This window comes from Rhyacophila brunnea, unplaced genomic scaffold, assembly GCF_057557595.1.
Source record: "Rhyacophila brunnea isolate RB1 unplaced genomic scaffold, BYU_Rbru_1.0 scaffold_24, whole genome shotgun sequence".
In the NCBI taxonomy this organism is placed as follows: domain Eukaryota; kingdom Metazoa; phylum Arthropoda; class Insecta; order Trichoptera; family Rhyacophilidae; genus Rhyacophila; species Rhyacophila brunnea.
Window position 1 is genome coordinate 27,283,322 of NW_028232904.1, and position 22,062 is coordinate 27,305,383.

The 22,062-nt window shown below is 35.2% G+C and overlaps 1 protein-coding gene across 1 annotated transcript in view; it reads right to left on the reverse strand.

Moving 5' to 3' along the window:
- Nucleotides 1-22,062, reverse strand: part of pnr (pannier) — a 189,267-nt gene that overhangs the window by 76,146 nt on the left and 91,059 nt on the right. The window contains exon 2 of the mRNA XM_085951153.1: nt 21,079-21,190. The gene's annotated coding sequence lies outside the window, so the exon portion shown is untranslated. The remainder of the gene's footprint in view (nt 1-21,078; nt 21,191-22,062) is intronic.

Here is a 22,062-nt window from a genome sequence, read left to right on the forward strand (position 1 = left end):
AAAATGCCGTCCTTAGGCAGTGTTAAAATACTGCCACATTTTTTATAAAGTACTTTTTATCATCCTTTCACGACTCCAATATTATCTAAGAAATGTATTGTATGGATACAACATTACCACTAAATCTAATTTAAATCCCATCTCTGCTTCAATAGACAATATTGCGAGTCTACGGCTTTAGATAGGTATCTAATTTAAAAAAATACACCTAACAACTTCCAAAACTAGCGAGTGACTTGCAAACACATTTGGATAAATTTTAAATTAGGTAAGTACCAATAATTCAAATATAATTCGGAAATCTCCACGTGTCATTGCTGCTGAGAAGAACGTGACGTCCAAGAACAACGGAAGTAAACTAGACATCGCTAACTCGACAAAATATTAAGTCATATTAAAACTTGTATAGTAAGTACTTATCTACCGAATTAATACATTTTGTTACCAACAAGTGAGATGTTTTTTTTAATGGAAAGATATTTCCGTTATTAAGTACTAAGTTTGGGTAGCTATTTCTGTATATACCTAATGATTCTCCTCAATTTACCGCCCTTTGTTTAACTGCCGCCCCCAAGTGACGCTCAATCTGCCTACCCCCACGGGACGTCACTGGTGGAGGCACAAGGCGATGGCAAGTTTTGAAGCCGCCCTTACAAAAAATATATCCGCATTCAGTATTAAAATAAGGCAATAAGTAGTTATACCTACCTATTGACAGATTTTTTTATGCTTTATAAAAAATATATACCTATTGTTAATAGTAGGTACTGATACCAAATAATATTTATTATATTATCATAATGCCTAAATCCCCCAGCAAAAATCCTCCAATCGACAGAGTTGGGAATATAATGATATTATTGTAATTGTAAATGAGTCAATGCTAGACCATGATGCACAGCGAAACAAAGAAAAAGAAAGTTACCGTTATCTGTTTCTGGGCGGACGGAGGGTCGACAGTAGATACAGGCAGTCGGCTACCTACCCTTGTTGAGCCCTTACGTCGCCTCTAAATACGATTCGCTACCTTTTTCGCGCCAAAGCGCGCGTTTACAAATGTTGTTAGTAATCAATTGTTACTTGCCAAGCAAAATATACTTAATGTCCCTGAATCGGTGTTTTAATACGTGGAAAAGTGTAAATCAACACCCTCCGTAAACCCATACCGATCAGTACCTACTTATATAATTAATCATCCTTTTAAAATTTTGGGAATTTCCGATGTAGCGTAGTACTGCTCGTTGCATTGGATTCCACTCAGTTGAGGCCCATATACTAAGCATAAAATGGATCGATATGTGGTTGATATGCACAATAATGGACATGTCAAATAACGATACTAATCAAAAATTGTAAGTATGGTAAAACCACATATTATTAAATGTTAGTATGCATATTAGTGCATGTTTGTGATGTGTGTTTATCACACTTGGCTGGTCGATCTCTCACGCCGGGCTAGAGGCCTGTCAGCCCTCCCTTGTGGGAGCCGTGACCTATCTAGATACTTGACGTCATAAACATCAGTGGAGATTTTTGATCACTCGCCTTTCAATATTAAGTAGATTCTTTAATTTTTTTACTTTTACTTATTTTACTTCTACTTAGAAGAAGATTTTTAAATGTGTTGCAGTGTATAAAACCTTTCCAAATGGTCGCGGAACACCTATTCAGGTTCGGCGGAATACTGGTGTTCCGCGGAACATAGTTTGGAAAACCCTGATCTATATAATAACCATTTCTACCTTCCTATTCAGGTCCAATGACTTTTATTAGAAATACCTACGTACCTAAGTAGGTAACTAATTCTGTACTTAGGTACTTATATATAATATTTTTAAGGGGGGACATGCTCGTCGAAGGTCAAAATTGAGTTTTTATTGTATTTTCAAACCATGATCCTGGACACTCCTTAAACGTTGTGGATAATCTATTTATATAATTTTGAAGCCTTATTATCCTTTATAGTTATTTTAAACATTTGATGACTGCATGAAGTATTTTTGTTACATAAAATAGTATTCTTTTAAACCTCTCGCTCTAATGTTTTAAAATATAGTCATATTTCGGTACATAACTGTGCAGTGGTGTTAAGATTTTTTACATTTATTAATTTTTAAACGCATTTATAAAACCATTAGTATAATTTATTACGAGATAATTTTTGTAAAATATTCACGATAAAAAAATATTTTGATAATCTCTGTGATCCCAAATTTGACAAGAATTAGGCATTTTATTATTCAAAAAATCGGCAAGATTAACACATTTGAAAATGATTTTAAGGATATTTATTATAAGCTATGTCTTTGACCATTCAAGTGTGATAAACATCTTATGAATAATGATTGCTTTATAATAATTATTGACCTAAGAATAAGGTAGTGTTTTTTTGAAATACGCCATTTCTTTTGTCATTCCCTAGTAATTAAGCTACAACATACGGCCGTAGCCATAAAATGACAAACTATAATTAAAATAGGGAGTAAAATTATGTTAACGCGCGTGTTTGAACATGTACTTAACCGAATTTATTTTTATTTTTTTTTAAACGGTACATGTTCAAACACGCGCGTCAATATCATTTTACTCCATACTTCAATTATAATTTTTCAATTTATGGCTACGGCCGTATGTTGTAGCTTAACCACTGGGGAATGACAAAAGAAATGTCGTATTTCAAAAAAACACTACCTTATTCTTAGGTCAATAATTATTATAAAGCAATCATTATTCATAAGATGTTTATCACACTTGAATGGTCAAACACATAGCTTATAATAAATATCCTTAGAATCATTTTCAAATGTGTTAATCTTGCCGATTTTTTGAATAATAAAATGCCTAATTCTTGTCAAATTTGGGATCACAGAGATTATCAATATAATTTTTTATCGTAAATATTTTACAAAAATTATCTCGTAATAAATTATACTAATGGTTTTATAAATGCGTTTAAAAATTAATAAATGTAAAAAATCTTAACACGACTGCACAGTTATGTACCGAAATATGACTATATTCTAAAACATTAGAGCGAGAGGTTTAAAAGAATACTATTTTATGTAACAAAAATACTTCATGCAGTCATCAAATGTTTAAAATAACTATAAAGGATAATAAGGCTTCAAAATTATATAAATAGATTATCTACAACGTTTAAGCAGTGTCCAGGATCATGGTTTGAAAATACAATAAAAACTCAATTTTGACCTTCGACGAGCATGTCCCCCCTTAATGGAATAAACTAAAAATTCCTTATTTATTTTGTACATTAACTATTTGCACTATGTGAAATTATACGGTCGTTGCGCAACAACAGCAGAATAACTCTAAAATCAAAAATTGAAATGCAACCATAATAAAATTTTATCTACGGAAAAATCTAAATAATTCACATATTTATGATAACGCTAATAAAATTAATTGTGTGGTAATTAATCACACTTGGGCATAAAGATGAGAAATATTTAATTGTTGTTAAGAAAATTCACGTTTGTTGTCATTGGTACTCACTAAACTAACGAAAAGTCATTATTAAAAAAAAAATAATGGCTTTACATAATTTAACGGGTTACATGTAAGTTGTACGTATGCAGTTCATCGTGGGACACTTATTCGTGCGCCGCAGTACGTGAAACATGAGTTCGTATAACATTTTATCAAATGACGAGTTCTTCGTTGAACATTTCACTGTGGAATACATTTGTACCTACGTATCTTACAAAATGCGGCGATAGTTTGCAAATAGTACTGTTCCAATTAGATTAACCCTAACCTAACCTAACCTAACCACCCGGGGCGTCAAAAAGTCACAGACCGGCCCCGCCTAACGTAATCTGATAAAAAAAACTAAAATGTCTCCAAAACCACCGGAAGTTGCAATAAAATAATTAATACACATTTCACTAAACAATATTGTAGAAAGAAATACATCTTTTTTTAAAAATACAATTATTATATTATAATAAATCATTCGGAATTTTCTTATCTCGAAGAACGTCAGGTATTCCGTGCAATACCTGTGTAATAAATGTGCCAAAGTATTATCATTTTCCTTCAATTAAAATTAAAATTAACATTCACGTGAGGCTTAACAGCGATAAATCTTGACGAATTGAGTAATTTCAAAGAAATATGAGTGGATCTCAGATTAATTCAACTCAATCCAAACTTTGGTGCAGTCATAACTAATTTTCTTCACAATTTTACAATAACAGCTATGAGATGGATGCATAGATGTATTAGAAAAGTTACATGTAAATTGTACGTAAAACATTTCACCGTGGCACAGTTCTTCACAGCTTTCTTATCGGAAAGACATGACCATAACTTATGTCTCCACTTTTATTAAATTCAATGTTCATTGCTGATTTTGGCAACCTAACCTAATGTAACCTACCAAATAATCCAGTGTATCGGCTATTTTGAACATTTGTTTACTGCTGGCTTCCTGTAAAAAGTAAACTGACAAGAACCGTGTTTTATGTAGACATGAATTTTATGTCAGTACTATACGACCCAAAGAAGTTGGACGGCCTAAAATATACGGCCATATATTTCCGATAGGATAGGTACAACATTTCACGGTGAAATGTGCTACGGCGAACTGCATACGTACAAGTTTTCGGACACGGATTAGAAATTCGCAAAGCGTTCAACATTGCCTATAGGAAAATGGGAAACTGCACGTAGGTAAGTAGCATTTTCATTGTCAGGAAAATTATTCGGAGCAAATCGGTTTACCTACTTAATAGCCGATATACTGGATTATTTGTTAGGTTAGGTTAGGTTTTCATTCCGGTAAACAGTGTAAACCGACTTGTACCTAAAACACTTAGGTGCATACAAAATGCGTAGTAAAAACTACCGAAATATAAGAGAAAGACAGTAGAAAATAGGTAAATATGTAATTAAATTAGAAACAACGTGTATTTTTTTCATCTCGGTACTATAGCTCACGGCAAACTGTGCTACGGTGAATTGCAATACGTACAATTTACATGTAACCATAAGTACCCAATATGCGGGGTAAATATGGAAGTCAGTGGCGACTGTTAGATTTTGTTAACCTTAAATACCTACGCCTTACAATCAAAACTAAATTATTCCAAAAATAAATTCCAAGTAACTGAAGATGTACGACAACTGGGGTAGTTATGATTGCGAATTTTAGCAGAGAATTGCCAGTTGAATTAAGTACCTAGATCAGGGATCGGCAGTTTGTCATGTGAGAAGAGACAAATTGTCAAGGAAACAGGATAAAATAGAGGGGAAAAGTTCAAGATTTTTTATTATAAAAAATTAAAACGGGGTCCATGCATCGCTTTTGATAGCTTTACTGTGTCTGACAAATAGCTACTTATGTTTAATTGAATACATAATTGTAAATTTTTATCCATTATTCTGCTTCGAAGTTTATTTTTTATCTGATTCATAGATGACAATGTTTGTTCGCATATATTATATGTAGAACTCACTGGCGGCTCCTTGCTTAGGTCATTCGGTCATTGACCTGCCAAAAATAAATACCTTACAATCGACATAATAATATTAATAATATGTGCAATGTCATATATAATAATATTAATAATAATCGGTGGATTTGAAATTATAGGGCGCGCGATATTGTGTCGACCCAGTCTATTGGGCTTTTTTTTGTTTGGGCGATAATTCCCCGAACAAAAATATTGTGTTCGCCGGCAGTCTGAAAATTGACCCAAATTGAATATTTTTATAAAATTTTCTCTCTCGTTTCTCATACATAAGACAGAGATCGATATAACACAAAATACGAGATCGAAGCTTGTAACGGTGCGTGAATTACTGTAATATCGGCAATGCCCGAGTGTGAGACAAAAGATTTTTTCACCTAATTAAATGAAACAGAATGATAACACTGACTAGATAATTGGTCTCAAGACGCAACTGTGTATGCGGTTCGGATTCGTTGACAGGTTTTGATGAATGCCTTTGGTTATTTTAATCATATGTAAGGAGTTTTTGGTGCAGTTATTGCATATACACACAACGTTTGGTTTTTAGTGATTTATAACATTTTTGTGAAACAGTTAGTACGCACGCAGTAGCAATTGAAGTCTGTGATACAATTATAATGGAAATGGAAGCACGATTCGCATCCAACGATCATTCCATTATATCCGATTTGTTCAATAAAGAAAATTACACTGATTTTAAAAATAATTTTCCCACACGTCAAGTAAATTTGGTAAAACTGTTAGAAGAAATAAACATAATCAAGTTAAAAAATGAATTATTGGTGTTTTTATCAACGAAATGATTTGCATGGCGCTAATAGTGCAGTTTCTCTTCTACATTTTTTACTCAGCAATAATTTCAACGAAACATTTTCCGAGTCGATCAAAGTTCTCCAATTTATTTGCGTCATACCAATGACAACAGTTGAAAGTGAAAGATGTTTTTCCACTCTCAAAAGAATAAAAACCTTTCTACGCAATAGGGCCAGGATAGAATGACCGCTCTTGCAATGCTCAGTATTGAAAAAAAATATGTGGGAAAAATATACAATTTTTATAATCGTGTGATTGATGATTTTTCAAAAAGCAAAGAAAGAAAAGTGGACCTAATTTACAAAAAATTATAACGCGTTGTGTGCAATTTCGGTTAACGATGGGTTGGCGTTATGAAAAACGGACATTTTTTGAAAGGTAAGTAGGTACCTACCTATAACAATTTCTAGCACTTATTCTATAATGTATAAAAAGTCAATTTGCAATACGTCTTTTCAGTATACAACGAAAAGGCAAATTAAAATAATATATTCAAAATTGACCTGCTAGTTTATTCCGGATTAAGCCGCCAATGGTAGAACTAAAGATTGTGAGAATACCAAAAGCTAGTTTTTTTTTACGCGTCATATGTTTAAGGCAAACTACCTATTCCATGTATGAAATATTATTGTTTCTATTTTAGGCAGTTGTTTTATAGCTGTCCACTTGTGCTGAAAAGTCAAAGCTCATAAGTTGTAAGGCTGCTTGAGATAAGGTAAAATTGGAGTTTATGTCTGAAGAGCCGCAAACGTCTATGCAAAGAGCCGCTTCTGTCGACCCTTGACCTAGGTAGTTACTCCAGATTCAGGTCACCAGGGAAAGTAAAGTTGTAATAGTGTCTAAAACGATACGACATAGAAGAAAATCGACTTGCAAATTTAAAATACATAATTAAGATCGAAAATATTCAAAACTCATAAAACTTTGTAACATATCAATAAAAAAACTCATCGTTTTTTGAACTAAGTTATTTTAATGTCAAAGTGACGCAACTAAAGGCGCCACGGATTTGAACCTTTCCAAAGTAAACATGTCGTTTTTTTTTGTTGGTTTGTGTGATGATAATCGTTAAACCTATTAGTCTCTTATTGAACAGCGATTGTCAATCAGACTGGTGCCGCCAGGACCCTAAAATTTAAAACACAGGTCAGAGCCGAGATCACTCTTTTTAAGACAGGGGCGGTTGGGTTAATATATTTTTATTATTACCGCGCTTATTATTTGTTTTTTTGAATTCGAATAACACACATTTTTTTTAATATTTCGACGGATACATTGAAGTTAATCGCCCCACCAAGTCACCCATTCTCCATCAGGCATGTCACGGTATTCTACGTTTAGTTTTTTATGACAATGTTTCAGAACCAGTTACCTAAAGCTCAAATTACATTGGCAGATTGCGTCTGGCCCGATCGTCTGCCACGACTGTCAAACTCTATTCTCTATGGTTTTCAAGGATCGTGAGCGATCGGGACAAAAGTGGTAAATTTTCTATTATTCCGTCGTGCGATCCATTCGTTAGCATGCGAAGATTGCCGAAAGCGTACGAAAATAGCCGAATATGCGACCGCTCACGAGCCACGCAAATGGTCGTTCATTCTACTGTTCGATTTCAACAACTACTTATGACAACATCTTCTTGGTTACGTGTTTAAACTGTGAACTAACATGCTCCTCCCATTTTTAACCGCACTTCCACTATAAACTAAGAAGCTCCTCCCATTTAGTCGACAACAGCGCCTTCCTTAACGTAGCCAAGACGATGTTGTCGTACAATACAAGATGGCGAAATCTCAAAAAAATGTATGGACTAGCGCTGAGGACACAGTCCTCGTCGAAAAATGTCAAACGGCCGCCCAAATTTCAACAGATGCTCGCTAGGTTTGACAGCTCAGTTTTTTGACGTAAAATTGCGCGCAATACTTTCAGTGTGGCCATCAATCTAAGAAATATCTAGTTTTTGGTCAACCTATATTTTAAATAATAGCAACACTATGTGTATTTTAAACCAATCAAAAGTCAGGACCAACGCGATTGAATCGTTGCGTGTAATTGCAAATAGTGTTAAAACGTTGGCCACGACGGTTATTGAATTGGGTTGAGTCTGCCAATGTAATTAAGCCTCAAGACTGAGATCGCTGGTGACCGTCGGAGAGAAGAGAGAAAACGTTACCCATTTACTTGAAAAAGAAAACATGTCAATGAATATACTATTATTATTACTAATATAACAATTACGTAACATTAAATGGACGCGTGTTGAATTTTTATGACAAATTATATTTCGTTCGGCTCGCGTCATTTTCACAATCCGCGCATCGCCTAGTCACGATCTTTTTAGACCATGCCTCAGCTTAAGTATAGCCTTAAGGCTATACCTCAGTTGAGGCACGGTCTAAAAAGATCGTGGCTAGGCGATGCGCGGATTGCGGGTCGCGGGTGCAAATGACGCATGTCAAACGAAATATAATTTGTCATATAAATCCAACATGTCTCCATTTAATGTTCTGTTTATGACACTCAGTATGCAAAGTTATACAAAGGTATACAAAGCGCTTAACGTCTATAAGGATAGCAGAGCCAGTAAAAAAATAAATCTTTCTTAACTTTATTTTTTAAGCACTACGGTGCATGGTTGTAGCCTGCATCAGTCCCGTGCGGCTCCGTCTCGGGACAGAATGAGCACTTAAAATCACTTCTTTCAGACATGTTTAAAGCGTCATAGAAAGCGGCCGTGCATATTCACGGCTGTGCATATATAACGGGTGGTGGTGGGAACTTTAACGTATGTTCTATCAGTAACAATAATAATATATTCATTGAAATGTTTTCTTTTTAAAATAACGTTTTTACGTTTTTAGTCATCTTTACACGATTTAAGAATTAATACACCCGTCGCCATCACGAAACAAATTGACGTGTTTCCAGCTCGACGTTCTCTCTCCGAATGGCAGCGAGTACAAAATTTCGTCGCGCCTATAGTTGAAAATTATTTGCCGTTTCACTGATGTATCACCTTAAACCGCGCGGCCATCGTACGTATCAGAATACCAATTTAAAATGTTTATGTAGACTTAAGATTCGCCTATTATTGAACACAAGTCGATGTACTAAATTTGATTACCGATGCAATGGCTGCCTGATTCGCTTCTGTTTACGAAAAGACCGTACAGCAGACAGAAACGACTTTGGGCTCCAGAAAGTGTGACCCTCTCGACCGCTTTGTGTCATTTTGAATCCATTACGAAAGAAAAAAAACCGATAGATTAACCAGGAAAAAAATGAAAATAAACGGACTGATCCAAATATTTTCGGGATTATTTTGGAGACACTTTTTTTCGGATCCGTCTAAAAGAATTTTATTCGATTGTGGGCATTGAAAGATATCACGTAAGTATGAAACAATGTCGGCGCCATTGAGACACTATAAACGCGCATAAAAATGAAAAGATGCGATAGCAAAAATGCAGTTATTTATTATGGCCACATGCATGGCCCCCACATCCTGAAGCGGGCCCCCAGTCTAGGATCTTTGGCGAACCCCCTACCTATCGCTAAGGATAAAGGCAGTGTGACACAACAGCGTTTTCCAAATGGTGTTCGCGGTAAAATTAATGTGTATATTTAGTGTGTTTTTTTTGCATATTTTAATACATCCATTTGAATAATGGAGTTGGCGTGTATCGATACACAATTAAAATTTGTTTCGCACAACCACAAAATTTTAAATTATTGAAGAAAAATAGCGCCTAACTAGACTTTTTTTACAATCAGAGAGAATTTGTGATGTGCGTTTATATCACTTGTCTGGCCGACACGCCACGCCGGGCCTGTCCTGAGTTCGGGCCCCCAGGCTAAAGCCCTGTCAGGGGTAACTAACTCGATGCGGAATGTCTGGGACTCACGATTGTACTCGGTCAAAACCAAATGCCGCCTATTTGACGCTTTTTGACGGTGCTGCTTTACGGTAACAAATCATGGCACCTTACGAAGGCTCAGAACAACCGTATACTGAGCTTCGAAAACAGATGTTTGCGACGGATACTGGGTGTGCGGTGGTATGACTTTAGGAGCAACGAGGAGATAAGAGAACGCAACAAGCAACCTCTCATCACGATGAGAAAGAAGAGGCGACGTTGGACCTGGCTCGGTCACGTGCTGCGGTTGCCAGAAGAGAACCTCAACCTGTCTTGCCTGTTCTTCAAGCAGACCGGATTCCGGCGTCCTGGAAAGCTACTAAATACTACCTACAGGGTGTATACGGTGGAACTACGGGATGCTGGTTTGACCTGGAACGAAGCAAGAAAACTGGCGAGCAACAGGGATTCTTGGAGGCGCCGCGTGGTGTCCATATGCTCCAATTAAAACGTAAAACATTTCACCGTGGCACAGTTCGCCGTGAGCTTTCTATCGTAAAGAGATGACCGTATAACATGGACCCCATAGGGGGGGGGTTGACAGGGCGCCCGGCGTGGCGGTTCGACAAGATAAATGAATGCAATGCACATTCCAAATTTGCTGTAGGTAATAGTAAGAAAAAGTCGACTGCGGTGCTATTTTTCTTCAGGGTTATTATTTTTTTTAAATATGAGGCTGTCCAATGCAATTTTTGATTGTTTTGTATTGATGTGTGTGTGTCGACAACTCCATAATACAAGTAGATAGACGAATTAAAAATACACCGAATTCCCGTAATTTTACCTCGAACACTATTATTTAGAAAACACTACTGTTGAGTGCGCCACTGCCTTTAACCTGAGCGATAGGTAGGGGGCCCACAAAAGATTCTGACCTGGGTGCTCGCTTCAGGATGTAGGGGCCATGCCGTATAATGTACCGGTCTCCAATTTTATTAGATTCGATATGAACATTAATTCAATTTTCATAGCTGATTTTAGCTAAATTCATGAATTCAGGAATGAAAACCTAACACATAATCCAGTAGGTATACCTGTCGGCTAATATACGGCCATATATTTCCGATACAACATTTCATGGTGAAGTGTGATACGGCGAAGTTTCCGGAAGCGGGGGTTTTCAGATCCGGACCCCCACAGAAATGTAGAAAAATACTAATTATTTTGGTAAATGGCATATTAGTTGTTCTTATTTTTCATGTCAAGCCCTCATGACTGAGGATCATCACCCGGATGATTTGACTATCACACAGCCTTCTCAACAATTTGGCCCTACTCCTCTCGGCATTCTACGACACTTGGCTACTTGAAGATCGGTGGCACACATAAATTGGTGAATTTATCTGGGTTATGTAAACCGACAAGAACTGTGTTTTATTTAGACATGAATTTTATGTCAGTACGATACGAACCAAAGAGGTTGAACGGTTTTTAATATATGGCCATATATTTCCGATACAACATTTCACGGTGAAGTATACGGCGAGCTGCATACGTACCTACAAGTTTCCGGAATCGATTTATAATAATATGGCCAAGATTAACACCGTCTCGTGGAAATATTAATTTGACCGTCCGAGATAAATAATATGCCATATAATAAAAATCGAACACGCTTATTTTTATTAAATAAACATACCACTAGATAGGTATCTTAATAAAAAAAAATATCGAGCGCCCCGGTTTGTGAAATTTTCCAATTCGAGCGCTGAATATGGCATTTTCGTAGGTAATAAAATAACAAGAAACTCATCTTAGCGATGGTGCCCACAGACGCGTCGGGCGCGCGAAGTCGGCGAATGCAGTGTTTATTCATAACCATAATCACACGTCTCTTCCCGCGCATTACCCTTCACCTATGTTATAAGCGGCCCAAGCAGCACAAAATAAATATTATTACAGCGCCTCTCATAACAAAGCAATAAAAATATTATATTATTTCGGGGCATGTAATTAAAATTTACGACGACATTCTTCAACCAGCGATAAACTGAACACGCAATAAAATAAAACAATGACTTCTCTGTAATTAAATAATTGCTTTCCGCCCGTCGATCGACAATGCCTCGCGCAGCGTGTTTTTACTCGCTGTGGTCAATGAATGGACTCCATTGTATTTTCTTTCATTCGTATCGCCGAGAAGCGGTGATTCGCGAAAAAACGATGATTCATGCGACGCGCGCGTATAATGCGTCGCCATATCCAGTGGGCGCTGGCGTATTTGATTACGTTGTATTTTCAATGATTTATGCGCCACTTGTAGAAATTTTGCGCGAGTGCGGCGCCTGACGCGTTCTGTGGGCACCATCGCTTAGGCTGAGAGACATAGAATGTCGATATACCTATTACGTTATATATTACTGCAAAATACCTAACGTCGAAAGGCATGCATATATTATTATCGGAATGAAATGACATAAGTATATAAAAATCTTAATTAGCAAGGCAAAGGCGCCGTCCGCAATCAAAATTGTTGCCATTTCAACAGTGACGTCCCTGGGCAAAGTGGCGCCCTTAGGCAGACATCATTTTTAATTATAAGTACAACGTTTTTCTAAGCTCGTATTCTTATTTGTCCGGTACAAATCTTGCAATCGATTTTTATCTAACTTCCCGACTGGCTAGACATTTGAAAATTTTAGAATATATCAGAACACGATGCCAATGCATTTTTTAATACTTTTAGCCATCTTTAAGTAGAATTGAATTCATTTTCAATTAATTCTGTTTTGTATGGAAAGTTATTTCAGAAAAAAACCGTTTATTGGTTGCTAAGGGGGTGGTCCTAGCAACTAAATTATGAATATATACCTGCGTGCGTTACTATGGAAATCAATATTAAGTGTCAAAATGACATTTCAGTATATTTATTCATTATTTCTATCAAGTACCTACATTTTTTTTTGATCGTTTAAGCTAGTCAAGTTTATTTGATTCAACAGAAAATTTAAAAACGTTGTATATAAAAAGTTCTTTTTATCTTGTAATTATTTACTCTCAAATTGTATGCAATATTGTTGGGTTATAACAATGTATTGAAATAAAATCTAGAACAAAGGTAGGTACCTAGTAGGTTATGCAGCAGCTACGTTGAGTTAGTGGATTTGCACCCCTTGCAGTATTATTAGAGCAGTGCTTCACATCCCTTTAGCTATTTTCGCAGTTCGCTGAAGGATACTTAAGCAATTATCACGTTTTTACAACGTTTTTATTAGCTCCTAGCTAGGTGGTTGTTTGTCCAGTACAAATCTTGCAATCGATTTTTAACTAACTTCCCGACTAGCTAGACATTTGAAACATTTAGAATATATCAGAACACGTTGCCAATGCATTCTTTTAGCCATCTTTAAGCCTGTGGCGAAGGCTGAAGGTAGGCTGATAAGATCCGCCATAAATAATGCACATTAAACTTTGTTAGTCATACGTATTTGTTTTTATCGAACTAATACTACAATTTACAGATGGTGTTGGTTAGTTTTTAAAATTCAATTAAACCCTGCCTAAGCCAAATTGAGTCCAGGGGTAGGTACTGAGTACTGACTACATTTTAGGTAAGTAATATTATTAAGTATTAATTTCTCGACTAGTGGCTAAGTACCTATGTACTTACTGTAAGTATCTTTGCAAAACCTTAACCATCGCTTAACTATCGGAAAAGCGGTTGAAGATAATATATTATAAGAGGAGTTTTTGTAGTTAAAAACTTCCAGTTGGTAAAATTATTTTAATAAATTTAATTTAATATTGTTTTGTATAGAAATTGTTATTTTATAGGCGTGTTTTACAGTAAATAAATAGAGTTTTTAATTGTTTATAACAATTGTACAGGTATAGTTAAGGTACATCTTAATTAGTCGGCAAGATAAAACTTCTCTCTTATCTGATTGAGTTATTACAATTTAATTCGTAACAAAATCTCAGTTTGATAGACAATTTAGACGTCGTAAACCATTTGTAAAAACACCTGTGGTTCGGTTACATGTACGTTGTACGCACCTGGTTGTACGTATGCAGTTCATCGTGGGACACTTATTCGTACGCCACAGTACGTGAAACATGAGTTCGTATAACATTTTATCAAATGACGAGTTCTTCGTTGAACATTTCACTGTGGAATACATTTGTACATATCTTACAAAATGAGGCAATAGTTTGCAAATAGTACTGTTCCAATTATATTAACCGTAACCTAACCTAACCTGGCCGGTGCCTCTCGTGGTAACCTCTCGTGGTGCAGTGCGTATGGCGCTTGTCTTCCACCCGAGAGTTCCTGGGTTCGATTCCCGGTCAAGACACACAATATTTATGTGTTTTTCTCAAAGCCTGGCTGTTTGTGATTGTTCAAAATTACTAACAACCACCTTGTACGAAAAAGCAAGGATATGGTTATTAATAATTCTAAAAAAAAAAAACCTAACCTAACCTAGTAAAGACATCTCTACATGTTGTAGCATACGTACAAATATACTCCACGGTGAAATGTTCAACGAAGAACTCGTCATTTGATTAAATGTTACACGAACTCATGTTTCACGTACTGCAGCGCACGAATAAGTGTCCTGCGGTGAACTGTTTACGTACAAGTTTCCGGATACGCTGTGGTTCTACCGCTGATCAATAAGTGTTTTTTAGCTGTTTTTTAATCTACATAGGTACTAGAAAAGGTGGGAAAACAAGTCGATTTTAAAGACTACTTACTACCATTATAAAAAAATACTTAGTATCGAAACTTGATCCAAAATACTTACTAGTATTTGTACTCCGATTGGCGTGCGTAAATACTTGAGTACAAGTACTTATTCCGGGACTTCAGACTGACGTTAACTCTAAATAAAGTCTCATACTCAATTATTGGAACTAAAGCTAACTCCATAATATTATCTACTATAAAACGAACTTGTCACCATTTCTGTCCTTCACTATACCAACTTTACAACTGGGGAGAAAGAGAGAGCAATGACGCCAATGACAGTTGAGTGTATCACGGCTCGACATACGTGTGTTATGTATTATTATTTATTAATGTCAATAGTATTGAAAGTCTACGAACACCAACTAGCGAGTCGAGTTAATCTCATCATAAGCGTTCGAACAAGTTTATCGGGCCACACGTACTGAGTATGGGTAATATCATGCTGATACTTAAGTACACAAACTGGTGACAGTTTTTCCAACTCACCTCTAATAGGTACCTACTCGATCTTACGTTTTTCGCACGTAATGGAATTATGGATATTGGGCCAAACCAGGGAACCTAGTAAAAATGGGAACTGAAATACCTAACGGGTAAGGAGAAGTAGGCAGCCGATCTCGAGTCAGGAAGAATGTGGGATAAATTTAAACACGTGTCAAAAATACGTCATACGTCGAATACTGACAACTGCTTTTGGTTTATGCATTGACGCTCATTCAATATTGGTGTATTACACGCACTATTGCACGTCTATTATACTGCGTGGCTCATTTTTGTAGGACACTCACGCATTGCAAAAGGCTGCGTCAAAATTTACTGTATTTGTAGGAATATAGCCTATCGGAATTTTATGTATTATCTATATGTTCTTTAATACTTCTAAACGACACTGGCGAAGTGTGGAGGTAGGCTGTTAAGATCCGACATAAATAGTACACATTAAAATCTGTCGGTCATACATATTTGTTTTCATTGAACTAAGACTACAATGTGCAGATAGTGTTTGTTAGTTTTTAAAATTTAATTAAACCCTGCCTAATCTAAGACATAGTAGATAATAGTTAAAAAATATTATATCTAAAAAATAGATATCTAAAATTATGCCATTAAATCATAGATGGTTATATATTATTATAAACAGAGGAATACTTTTTTATCTCTTATGGTTTGGTTAGGGAGGGCTTAAATTGAATTTTAAAAACTAACCAACACGATCTGTAAATAATCACAGTCTTGTTTCAATGGAAACATACGTATGACTAACAAAGTTTAGTTTTTCCTATTTCTGGCGAATCTCAACAACCTATATTCACCCTTCGCCACTGGTGTATACTTACATAAATGTCAATTAAAAGAATGATATAGTGTAGTGCGCTCTATTTATGTCGAATCTCGACAGCCTACCTCCACCTTTCGCCACTGGTGGGTGGGTACCTGTAAAATTTGCAGACAATTTAAAACTTAACATAAAAAAGACGGCGTTATACGTGTGCTTAAGGGTAGCAGTTTGCCTAGGGGCGTCAGTTGCAGCGTTGCCAATTTAGCGTTTTTCTTGTCAGATCTAGCATTTTTCGATAGGTATCTAGCTTGTAGGAGCTTGTGTGCAACATCTTGTGGAGCTTTTACTAGCATTTTTGATGTTCAATGATTCAAATCAGATACTTAATGCAGGTAGATAGGTACCTTAGACTATAGATACATCTAGACGCCACCCATTGCATTGCTAAATGAAGCTGCGTGCCGTGCGTTTGGTTTGTGGGCGAGCGAACGCATTCGTACACAAATGTTTTTCGCTAGTGCTCGCCCAAAGTGCTTGCACTATACGCTCAGAGTTAAAATATAATTTTCTATTTTTTTTACGTTATATAGTATTTTTAAGCGCTCAAAATGCAACCATTAGGTAAAGATATCCATAATTTAAATTATTTCAAAGAAACACTTGGTCACTGATATTAAAATATATAATAATATACAAATAAATTATCACGAACATGTATCAACTTACCTATGAAACGTAATACCATCTTCTTGCTTATCGGTACGGCTACCACATGTTAATACAACACACATAACCATCTTTTCTACTTAATTAACTAAAAACATTTACCACTTATATGTTTAACACAAAAATATCAATTTTAGCAACACGCGCTCGCAGGTTATCGACGCTAAGTTAAGCAACAAACTAAGATTTGGCGGCGACACCACAGCAAATCATCTCACACATCTGTAAACCTTTTATCTTACTCTAGCGCGTGTCGCAGAGATTACATCTGAGCCGAATATTTTCTCACTCGCACTTATGCATCGTTTTTGTTCAGGCCTTGGTCGGTACCTATTTTAATGAGAAATAAAATCATTTCATGCATTATTTTAATGTTTTTGTGTATTATTCGGAATATCCGTGTAACCATATAATATAATAATATTTAACAATAATTATTCATCTAAAATGTTCTAAAGGTTCTAAAGGGTATGTTCTATTCTCTATGCCTGTCCCACAAGAAAGAAACTCTCGCCTTCAAACATGAAACGAAACTTGAACGCCATTGATACAATATAGGCATTTCTTGTTAATTTTGAAATTATATTTCGGTTAAAATGTATGGTTTTTACACGTATATACATTTTTTCGATTTTTGCACTTTTTTCGATACACGAAAGGAAATGTATCAATTGGCTGATAGAATAAGTAAATTTACTTGCAAATTTATTTTCACAAAATCTAGCGTTTTTTCCAGCCAAATAGCTTGTTTTCGTACACCGTCTGGCATGTTCTTGCCAACGACAGTTGTTGGCAACACTGATCACTTGGTATTTATGTGTAGGTACCTATATCGTTGTTTTGCATTCAAGGGGAACATTTAATTAATATTTTACCATTCTTTACCAAATAAGGAAATTTTAACTATGATGGTGTGTAAATTTTTTTTATTCTATAAAAATCGAATTAAACAAAAACGGTTCCAGCACGTTCACAAAATGTTGTCGACGCCGAAGACACTTCGCAATGTTTATTATTTCAAATTATTCAATGTCAGTCAACGATAAAAAAAATCAACGTAATGTCTATCCGAGATAATGAATTGGATTTTGCCTAATATTCGGCAGCAATTTATTAACTCAGCCCATACGGTAATTGCTGTAAATCAAAATCGACATTAACTTTCTAAGGCTAATTATAAAAACTGAGCACACCACACTAATGCTAATCACTTTTCGATAGCGCCTGTGTGAAATAGGTTTCGTACAGAAAATTGGCAAACTTTTAATTACACTACATGCAACAATAGTTTGATGATTATTAAATTTTTCCACTGTAGAATTATGACATTATAAAAATGATAAAAAAAGAACATTACGCAATAAAAAACGAAAGAGTTTCAGATTTTTTTTTAATATCATATAAATAATTTAATTACAATTGAAATGTGTTGTAACGCCTTGATTTTATGGGCTTTTTTAGTCTTAATGGGTTATTTAATTGCATTTCATTTATCTTTTTTATTATGATTTTATTTTTCAAAGTGTTTGTATAAGCCATAATATAATAATATATGTAAAAACCTACCCAAGGGATTTATCTATTCATATAAAATTTATGTATAGGCAATTAGTGAATTTCGACATTTTTATTCATAATCTTTCACAACTCAAGAATGCGGATGGAGGAAAATGTAGAAAACAATTTTAATGTATTAAGAAAATACATATTATTCCTACCTTCTTATAAAAACCTACCTAATACTTAAGCATGATAGCTACATGATTGCATATACAATAATTCATATTACAGTGGAGAAAGGTGGATGTAGGCTGTTAAGATCCGACATAAATAGTGCACACTTTTTCTGTCATACTTCTTTGTTTTCGTTGAATTAAGAATACATATTACAGATGGTGTTGATTGGTTTGTCAAATTCATTAAACCCTGCCTAAGTCTTACCATAATCAATAAAAAATATTCTTCTATCTATTAAATATCTAAAGTTATGAATGGTTTAATGCGGATGGAGGAAAATGTAGAAAACAATTTTAATGTATTAAGAAAATACATATTCCTACCATACATAGGTATACCTAATACCTAAGTATGATAGCTACATCATTGCATATACAATAATTCATATTACAGTGGAGAAAGGTGGATGTATGCTGTTAAGATCCGACATAATTTTTTGTGTCATACTTCTTTGTTTTCGTTGAATTTAAGAATACATATTACAGATGTTGTTGATTGTTTTTTTTAATTCATTAAACGCTGCCTAGGCCAAACGATAATCAATAAAAATATTCTTCTATATATTAAATTTAATATCTAAAGTTATGAATGGTGTAATGGCATAATTTTAGATATTTTATAAATAAACGAATATTTTTTTACTCTTATTTACTATGGTATGGATTAACTTAATTTTAAAAACTAACAAACGCTATTCTATATATTGTAATCTTAGTTCAACGAAAACACATAAGTTTGACTGATAAAGTTTAGTATGCACTATTTATGTTGGAGCTCAACAGTCTACCTCCACCCTTCACCACTGTCTAATTCTTAAATACACATATAATACAATATTTCATAATATTACAGTGGCGAAAGGTGGAGGTAGACTGGATCCGACAGAAATAGTGCACACTAAACTTTGTTAGTAATTGTTAGTTTTTTTTCATTGAACAAAGCATGCACATTGCAGATTGTGTTGGCTTGTTTTTAAAATTCGATTAAACCCTGCCTAAGCTAAACCATCATGGTGGAGGTAGGCTGTGGAAATCCAAAAAAAATACTATAGGTACTCGTAAGTACTAATTTTCAGTCATACATACTGACTTGACTTGACTTTGGATATTCCTAGGTTATGGGGTTCCCACACATTACGTAGCTGATCCCCTTCATCTCTGGGATTTCATCTCTAGTATAGGTTTAGCTGAATTTACGTGTGCGATTTTAGTTCGGATCTTGAGGAGATCTTTGTGAGGTATTTTGTCCTCATAAATGCAATTGGTGTTGTAAGTAAATTTTTATCACTGAATTGTTATCACTGAATTAAAAGTAAAATTTTATTGTAGATGGTATTGGTTACTTTTCTTTAATTCCTGTTATTCCTGCCTAAAACAAACCACAATTAATAAAAAATATTCTTGTATTCATAAAATATCAAAAAAATATGTATGATTTAATGGCATACTTTTAGATATTTTATAGAGGCGAATATTTTTTGACCTTTGCGCATTGGCTATTTTAATTTGCGCCATAGAACAGGTTAATAAATAGAATTCAGATAGGCTATAAGTACCCCAATACACTACATTTTGAAGCAGGGGTTTGAATGTGTGAATATCCTACGAAAATGAAACACATATAATAGATATACGTGCAATAGTGTGTGTTGCAGAGTTAAAAACACCCATATTGAATGAGCGTCAGTGTATAAACCGAGAGCAGTTGTCAAAACGAAGCGCAAGCTTAGAATGACGTATTATTGTCACGTGTTTAAGTTTATCCCATATTCTTCCACATTCAAGATCGGTTGTCTGTTACTCCCGTTAGGTATTTCAGTTACCATTAATTCTGTGTTTCCTGTTTTGCGTACTGCATGTAAACTCCGGGTGGCTTACCGCATAAGAAGAACTGGCAAAACTGTTTGTTTTTGTGCAAGTTTGATTCCCCGTTCGTTACCACTTTTTTATAAAATATCTATTTTAGGGCATGTTAATGGGAACTACAGAATAAAAATGAACCACGAGTTGGAAGAGCTGATTGAACAGCAAACAATCATAAGATACTGTAATTCCCAAAGACTACGATGGGCGGGACATGTGGAAAGAATTCCTGAAGTTAGAGCGCCAAGGATCATAACGAAGTAGCTACCCCAACGGAAGAGACCCAGAGGCCATCCAAGAAGGAGATGGGCTGACGCCGTAGAAGTGGACTGGCTTCATATAGGAAGACCCGGTAACTGGATAAGTATGGCGAGAGAGCGGTTGTGGAGGAGGCCAAATCCCACCCCGGGATGTAGCGCCGTGGAAGAAGAATAAGGCATGTTTTAAGTGAAATATCTTTTATAAAAAAACGTATTAAAATGTATCAGTAACAAATAAAACGAAAATATCAAAATTGCACACAATGCTGAAAGGTTATAATTTGGATGTCACGAACCGGTAGGTACTTCTTCGCTCCGGTGAACCCGCAACCATATCGAGCCCTCTCAGGATACTACGACACAGGATACAATGAGAAAATCATCTGCTTGGTTGACACGTCATAGTACCTAAACAAAAGAACAAGAAAATCAACATATTTCAACAAAAAAATCTGTAAAAATTAGTCACAATCAAAAAGTCAATAAAACCAGACATACGAAAAAAACCCTTAACAAATAAAAGAAAAATAATGACGTCAGAGTGCATAGAATATCGCTTGTCAAACTTTTTAACTGATGACGAAATTATCAAATTAAATACCTACATGTTATTACAAAAGTCTAATCTGCTTTTGGCAGTAGCGAAGACTCCATATCAGGCTATTATTTTAAAGCCTACCTTCTTAAGAAAAATATGTTTTGATTACAAATGAACGTATTTAAATATGTACTAATAACATGATTAGACATCAGACAATTCTGTCGTGTAGTAGGTATGTAGAAATTTATTATTATAAATAGGTATATACAAAACCATCTGCCAAAAGTTAAAAAAGTCGGTGTGTGTACGTATGTACGCGCGTTAGAAGTTATACTTCTTTGGCGTAACAAAACAAAAACAAAACTTGTGATAACCTAGATTCTTCGACTAGCTCTTAATTATCTTGTTAAATTACACACTCAAGAAAAGGGGCCGCTTATTGGAGCGCCGTTGGTTTATTTCTATACACTTTTACATATATTACTAAATTATATAATTATTTCTGGTTATTTTTATTTTTAAAGTAAAGACTGTCACTTGGCGTTCAATCGTTTGTTTACGTAAGGCATTGAAAATGGCCGAGAATAATACAATCGTTGCCTAGGCAACGAAACAATTCTACTATCAAACTTGCGTTTGTATACAGCTGACTGATTCGCAGCTAACTTCATACCGTCGCACACTTTCGTAACGGTGTGCGCACGCATCTCTTAATTTCACTATCTACCAAACGAACCAA